Here is a 7896-nt window from a genome sequence, read left to right as displayed (position 1 = left end):
CCATGAGGATGATATGAAGACCCAACGTCCACGGATGGGGGTTGTGCCCTGACACTGTGCAGGATGCTTAGCATTTCCCAGAGAACACCACGATTCGCAAATTCGCCACTGGTGCCCTGTTCTCTTTGCAGATGAAAGCAGGTTCACACTGAGCACATGTGGCAGATGTGACAGAATCTGGAGATATCTTGGAGAGCGATCTGCTGGTGGCATTTATTTGGAGGGTCACGCAGCCCTCCATGTGCTCGCCAGGGTTAGCATGACTGCCATTAGGTACCGAGATGAGATCCTTGGAGTCCTTGTGAGACCATATGCTGGTGGGGTTTGTCCTGGGTTCCTCACAATGCAGGACAATGTTAGACCTCATTTTGCTGGAGTGTCAACATTTCCTGCAAGATGAAATCATTGAAGCTGTGAATCTGTGTGCAATTTATTATGCATTATATTGGTAGGTCCAACTGTTTAAAAAAGTTTTAATATGCAAGTAAAACAAATACTATTTACATCAATGTTCTTACTTACTTAAATGAAATTCAAATGTTTTGGGAAAGTCGGGTATGGAGCGGCTAATGAAACCCTACTGCTCGGATTTTTGCAGTAACATCAAATTATGTAGAATGTCTCATGCTTGGCATGACTTTGTCATGAGATATTTAAAGAGAAACAGTTTTGTAACTTTTCTGGGTAAGAAGGAGAAGTTTGACAATGGATTCATCAATAAAATGCTTGGGAAGTGCAAGCAGAACATTTTATGGATGGGTTATGCAGCATTTCGATGCAAAAAAAGCAGCACAAGGCCATTTAAAACTGGTTCCAACATCTGCACCACATCCCAAAATATGACAGTGATTCAGAGTCAAGGAAGTGTCCCAAACAGACCTCAACCAGCTGCTCCATGCTGGAAATCTTACATCTCAGCTGCTTTTCTTGCATCATTGAATTGAAGCAGTATAATAGAATTACCCATTTTTAACCCTATCCCAATATCTTTTTTGCTGATGATACAGGATCATAAATAGTATTTTCTGGGAAGTAAAGCAGTATCTGAATGTAAATAGTTGGTCTGAAAAGAGTAATATTGATTAAATATGATGTATGACCTAAACTCTATAGTAACCATAGTTTCTGTTTTGTAATTGTGAAAAGTTAAATAATAGAGGAAAGGGAAACATGGTAAATTAAAATATTTTAGATAAATTCTATTGTTTAGGGAACTTAATAGAATATTTTAAACAAGCAAACAAACAAAACATAATTTTTCTGTGCTTTTTAAGATGTTTCCCAAATCTAGAACAGATGCAGTCTAATTGGACTCTACGATATTATATTTACCTCAAATTAGTTTTACATAAGCTTACAGAAGTATACTTGTGATCCTATTTAGTTAGGAAGCCTCCTTTCCAAAATAAGATGCCATGTCTACTTTGTTATTTGATTGAGAACCTCAAGCCTCTCAGAACTGGATATGGAGCCAAAATCCTGACAAAACATTCCTTGTTCAGCTGATGGTCAAATTTAAGGAATGTTGGAAAAAACTCAAGTCTTTTGCAATTGCTATTTCTGAACTAACGAGACTCTCTGAGAAGCTTTATTTGTTTTTATATACAGCTCTGATAAGCAATCTGCACAGATAGTCTATAGCTACTTCTGTAGGCGCACATGTCCAATTGCCTGCACTAAAGCATTTGCATGTAGTAAAAAAACTGTGAATCAAGGTTTAGAATTTTCAAGTTTTATAAGCAACTATTTAGGACTTGTAGAGTATGTGATCTAAAGAGAACATGTATATTGAGGAGCAGCAATCATATGTACAAGAAAGCCTTGAAGGGACAGAGGAGAATGGTTGAAAATGACAGCAATGCAAAAGTTGCACAAATAATCCTTTATCACAACCAGCTTATGCAGAGAACCATCTCTGAATGCACAACATTCTAAAATTTGAAGCAGATTAGGGAAAGCATTAAAGAAACTTGATTTTGCAGTTTTACATTCAAAGCATGAATCAATCCTGGCGTCTCAGACAATCGGTGGCAGCATGCAGTGATGGTCTGGAGTAATCTCTGGGGCCACCTTGGGTCCCTTAGTACCAACTTCGCATTGTTAAAACACCAAAGCCTACCTGAGCATTGTTGCTAAGCAAGCTGAATTTCATCATGGTCTTTATTTATGAAATTGCGCTTAAATTAATATACCCACCACTAGGGTTGCAACTCACCATTATTTTGCAAATCGATTATTCTGTCGATTTATTTTTTTCAATTAATCGATTAATAATCGGATAGCAAAGGGTTTCTTAATGAAGATTTGTTACGAAATTAAACCAGGTGAAACTAAAACTCCCACTGAAGGAGTTCTGGTTAGAGCATATTAATGGACGAAATTGTTTTTAAAATCTCAGTTGCAAAACGTTTTATATTTGTTTTACAAGCTTTGTATAATTGCTGCTCTGAATGGGTTGCTCTGTCAGCTAAGCATGTCTTAGAGTCTCTATACTCCAGTAAACGTTTAATGGATTACTAAATTAGTTGACGTTTATTAAAATAATTTTTCAGCCCTACCCACCACTGATATTCAGAACAATGGAAAATCTACTTTTGTTGACAACACTATAGTTCTGTGACAAAAGTAGATATAAATCCCTATAAATAAAATTTTCTATGCATCCAAATCATGAGAAGCAACTGCAATCTATAATAAATTATTGGGGATCCAGTTATGTTGCAGGAAAGACTCTTCTTCTATGTTCTAATTGTACTTTGACTTAACTATCATAAAGTTTATCAAGTGGTATTTCAGCAGCTTTCACTGTTACTTTGATTTTCGGGGATGTCTCTTAAGGTTCTTGCAGTGTTTAGTAGCATGCTGCAAAATAGGTAAGGTCGCATACTGACAACTGCAACAGCCAATACTATGATTGATTAAATATATGTCTATCATTGGCAAAAAACTACATTTGTTTGATCAGTTATGTAATATTGAGTGCCTTTTAATACATAATAACAAACAAGGCTGTGATTGAAAATAAATGGCTGTGCAGTTTAAATCAACAAGTTTAGCTGGAGAGGCTAAACATTTGAAAATGCCTTGATCAGGACACCAGATTGATGACAATTGCCAATAGTAACTATTTCTACTTTATGAACCAACCCAGTGTTCTCATTCAATTTAGCTTAGATTAACCAGAAGACGGTTTTCTAAGTGAATAAAACTATCCCTCATCTGACAGTGATCATGGTTTAAAAAGAAAAAAAGGTTTGTTTTCTTCTCATCGTGTTTCTCCCCAGACATAGGATTAGCCTCATTGCCCATCAGCCGGTAACCATTAAAAATAAGTGATCAGTTGTTATGTTATCTGGCTACTAGGATGACATTAATATGATGTGCCCATTAGTGTTGGCTAGAGGGTAAAGAGTTTAGTCTCGTCTCTTTCAGGGTTCCAGCCTGATTAAAGTGATGAGCCCCACTTTATTTGAAACAGACTATATCGTCCTTCACCTAATATTGCAGAAAATATTTTACTTCAAACCTAGGGTAAAATGTTGAAAATAAGAGGAATTTTTTTTTCTTAAAAAAAAAAATAAGCAGGGTTTAATTTTGGTTGAATGTAAATTATGGGTAATTTCTTACTGAATGGTTCTGTATCAAAATTATATGGACTTCATGAACCTGCCAGGTCATCCTCCAAGCAAGTAAGCATGAATATTTTAAGTAACCAAAAAAATAATAAACCAAATGAGGAAGTACAACCACAGTAGCACAGGAGACAAATTCTGCTTTGCCATGGTTAACTGTATTTAAAAATACAATAAGAGTATGTTTTACTGTAGCTCATCATTTCTAGAAAGCTAGTATAGTGTTTTTTATTTTTTAGGACCATCAGGCAATTAAGAAATGTATCTAATTAATTACAGTATTTATAATTAATCAATTAATTAATTGCATTTTAATCTCATATCTGCAAAAACAGTCGTGGGAACAACGGTCCTGAAGGGCCGCAGTACATTAAGTTTTCCATGCAGCCCTGCTCCTGCACAGCCTATGGAGTTCTGTATAGTGACCCATTGATTAAAATCTGCTGTTTGGGTCGACAAATGAGGTAGCCTTACAAGATGAGGTTTAAGGTTTCCAATCACTGTGCTAAAGGTACAAAATTCAGTACTTGCTTTATTGCACACGTGGTGAAGTGTGCTCATGGTACCACTGGCAGCCATAGCTGCAAAACGTCCCCCGACATGTTTTATGTTTAAATAATACGTCGAGCTGGAGCAGCTTTTTTTTTTTTTTTTTTTTTTTTTTTTTTTACAATACTTGCATATCATTTTTGTTTGTGTAAAGTAAAATTTGATATTAATTTGTTTATACTTGAATGCAATAGAAGATTTTCTGAAGGTCCGTATTGCCGAGCTACCGCCCTAAAGCCTGAAGGGTCTGGAAAGGATCTGTTGTAGGAGCGCTCTAAAATCCCTGCTGCTCTGTGCGCAAACCTGCTCAAAAACTACAGGAAACATCCGATATCTGTAAATGCAAGCAAAGGTTTCTGCACCAAATTTAAGGATTTATTTCCCATCCACAAACATTCACACCTAAGGAGAGTCTAGAGAAGCCAATTAATATAACAGTCATGTTTTTTTGAACTGTGGGAGGAAGCCAGAGTACCCAGAGAGAAACCACGCATGCAAACTCCATGCAGAAAGACCCCGTGCCAGGAATCAAACCCGGAACCTTCTTGCTGCAAGGCAGCAGTGCTATCCACTGCGACACTAAGCAGCCTGAGATAAATACTTGTGTCATGCAATTAATTTCACCATTCAAAATTTTACCATTTATCAATTATTGTATTTCAAATACATCTTCTGGATTTTAGCTTTAGATCCTATTGAAGGTATAGTGCAGATGTTCTTTTCTGGGTTAAATAAGTGGTCCTCCTAATTGTCAATCATTTTGGTGATATGTCTACATAAGGCCATCCTACACGCTCATCCGCATTTTCACTTACTGGTGGTGAGTCTGACATAGTGGAAAAATTAAAAAATCTCCTTTTGGAAAGTAAGCTTGTATGAGCGATGCAAACAGCAACTTTTAAACAAAGCGTGCACGAGGAGAAATGGGCTTGTGCACGCTCTTGTACGTGTATAATAGGGGTTCCCTCTGGGTAGCGGGTACATGTTGTGCATGTGTATTATTTTTCTGAAGTGGAGAGGGCAGGTCTTTTAAAAAATTCACAAAATCCTCCACTATACCTTTTAATAAAAGTTTCAGTACCTATATGTAAAGATATACTTTACATGGTTTGCAGGTGGGAAAACCTGCAAAATAGTGTCTCACATAATTGTTCATCCTACTGTAATTAACTCCCACTTGCTAAGTTTTACTGTGGATTTCAGTGAGTAGTTCTGAATTCTGGCAGACTTGGTCTCTCATTTATTTTGGTCTCTCTGCAGAGTTGAACAGTCTATGCATAAGGGCATCTGGCCAAACCTAAGCTCAGAAAAGAGGGATGGACAGCAGACCTCCCTGTTCTGTCAGCTGACTCAGTTTCCCAGGGTCCTCGGATGCAAAAGGCCATCTGAGTCAATCTCTGCAAACACACAAGGAGGAGAGACAGGAAAAATGTTTAGATCCATGTCCGGTGGACCTATGCCGCCTGGAAAATCATTGAATTGCACATAAAAAAAAACCTTTAGAAGAATTTTACCAACTTTGCTATGTTTTAAATACTTTACAATATTTTATTTACATACATTTACTTTTTTCATGTTAATCTCCATTTAGATTGAGTAAGATTCATTCAAACCAATGTTACTTGTTAAAGCTTCAAAGGTCTCACAGGGGAAAATAATTACCATATTCTCCAAATTATCACCTTGTCGATGTGAAGTTTAAGAATTTAGGAAAAAGGGAGAGTTCATGAAAACACAGCCTCACTGTCAGCTTAGCAAGAGATTAGCCTGAGCAGGAAGAAACCACTAAAATGACATATTTGACTGACTTAACAGCATTCAGAGATGCAGAAATAGTTCTCTGTCTTTGTAAAAGTGATGTTTGTTTTTTTAAAGGGTATGTAAAGGTCAGTTCTTTCAAAGTTGGAGAAGTTAGTCGTTTTTCTTTCTGTTTCTGTAAAGCTTCTTTACTTAGCAGCTAGAGATACAGTAAATCTATTGCAATTACCACACTTTACATAGCAATTTCTGAGTTGTATTAAGATCATACATTTCTAAAATATTTCCACACTACATATGTTGTAGAGAACACTGAATAGCACATGTTGCACTGACACTATCACACTGAGATTTAAGTCTTCTTTAGTTTACCTACTTGTAAATGTGTTACACCTGAAATGAAGTTAATCTGTTCTTGTTCTGACATTTGCATCTTTTAGTAAAAGTCCAAGTTGCAGAGAGATCACAAAAAATCTAATTAATTATCTCTACAAAATTATCAGTCAGGAGAAGGGAAATTACTAGTGCATATAAAAAATAAGCTATCTGACACAGTCAAACCATTCTATAATAATTGAAAATTGAGCTCTTAAAGACAAATGGAAACTGGTTAAGCCAGTCATACACTGTACAATATTTTCAATCGCAGTACTCGGCTACAGCTCAAACTGTACGATTAAATTGCAGAGTTTAAAAGTTCACAGCTCACGATGCATGTTGTTACACTGTGCTGACCGACGCTCTGATGCAATCTACTTGCTCACCCTGCACATCCAAAAACCACACGTTGAACTGAGCGCAGAGTGATGGTGCAGGGCTGACTCGTCCATCTGGAAGAAGAACTCCCTTGTTTGTACATGCGCAGTGCTCTAGGTTCTGGTAAATCGGCTCGTAGCTCTGCTTCAACAACAGGATTTGCCCGCGAATACCTCAAGGGGCCGACTGAATTTCAAAACATTTTTGATTTTCTCTCGACCTCACCATTCAAGGTTACCCTCGTTACCCCTTGTATTAGATTAGATTCAACTTTATTGTCATTACACAAGTACAGGTACAGGGCAACGAAATGCAGTTTAGGTCTAACCGGAAGTGCAATAGCAGCAAGTGCAGGATAAATAATGGTACCAAAAGTACACGACATGGGTTTCTACTGAATAAGTATAGAGATGAATACCATTATAAACAGAATCTTACTAATAGATGAATATAATATATAGATAACTAGTGTTATGAACTGTATACTACACGACGCAGGACCCACGATGAGGCTGAAACTCAACCCGTTTCAAAAAATTATCGCACGACTGGAGAATCGACCCTGAAAAGGGAAAGAAATCGCACAGTGTTTTAGTTTTAGGGAAACTACCAATCGGATAAGAGAAAAACTAAAGCAGCTTTCTAATAACAGCTCTTCATTTTCTTCATGTGACTAGAGTAACCTGGGGTCTCCATAGGTCTGCTCTTAGGGTGCATTGCATAGAATCCTTCAAGAGAAACAATAGCAAGTATCCAGGCCTCTTTGAATTTAAGTTACAAAAAGGAAACCTCAGATTCAAAGAAATCATTGCAATTCACCAAAAAAGACCATAAACCAATAAATCCCAAAGTTGGGGTCGCGACCTCCGACAGCGTCCGAAATAAACCAGGATGGGGTCTTGAGATCCACTTAAGAAAGTAAACTAAACAATAAACATTTATGTTGGTGATTAAAGATATAAAAGCATCACCTAAAATGGACAAAACCAACTATTTTGGTTGTTGATGGCATTTGTAATATTATTACAACTATGGAGAACTGATGTTGATGAAAAGTTTGAGTTAATCTGGTGCCGTTTTAGGGGTCAGAAGTAAAAATTTGTAAATCTTTGCCATACTCATAGTGTTGCAGCATCATTTTGGAGGTTGTTTTTTTCTAGAAAATGGAACGGAGGGGATTTCATGAAGGTGAATGTAATTA

General features: G+C 37.0%; 1 protein-coding gene across 1 annotated transcript in view; it reads left to right on the top strand.

Annotated features, from left to right (window-relative positions):
• The window catches only part of afap1l2 (actin filament associated protein 1 like 2), a 66413-nt gene that overhangs the window by 15411 nt on the left and 43106 nt on the right, over positions 1–7896 (top strand). The window lies entirely within an intron of this gene.

The sequence above is a fragment of the Cyprinodon variegatus genome, unplaced genomic scaffold (assembly GCF_000732505.1).
Source record: "Cyprinodon variegatus isolate N-32 unplaced genomic scaffold, C_variegatus-1.0 Scaffold502, whole genome shotgun sequence".
Classification (NCBI taxonomy): domain Eukaryota; kingdom Metazoa; phylum Chordata; class Actinopteri; order Cyprinodontiformes; family Cyprinodontidae; genus Cyprinodon; species Cyprinodon variegatus.
Note: the sequence above shows the minus strand (reverse complement) of the source record. Positions and strands in the feature narration are given on the sequence as shown.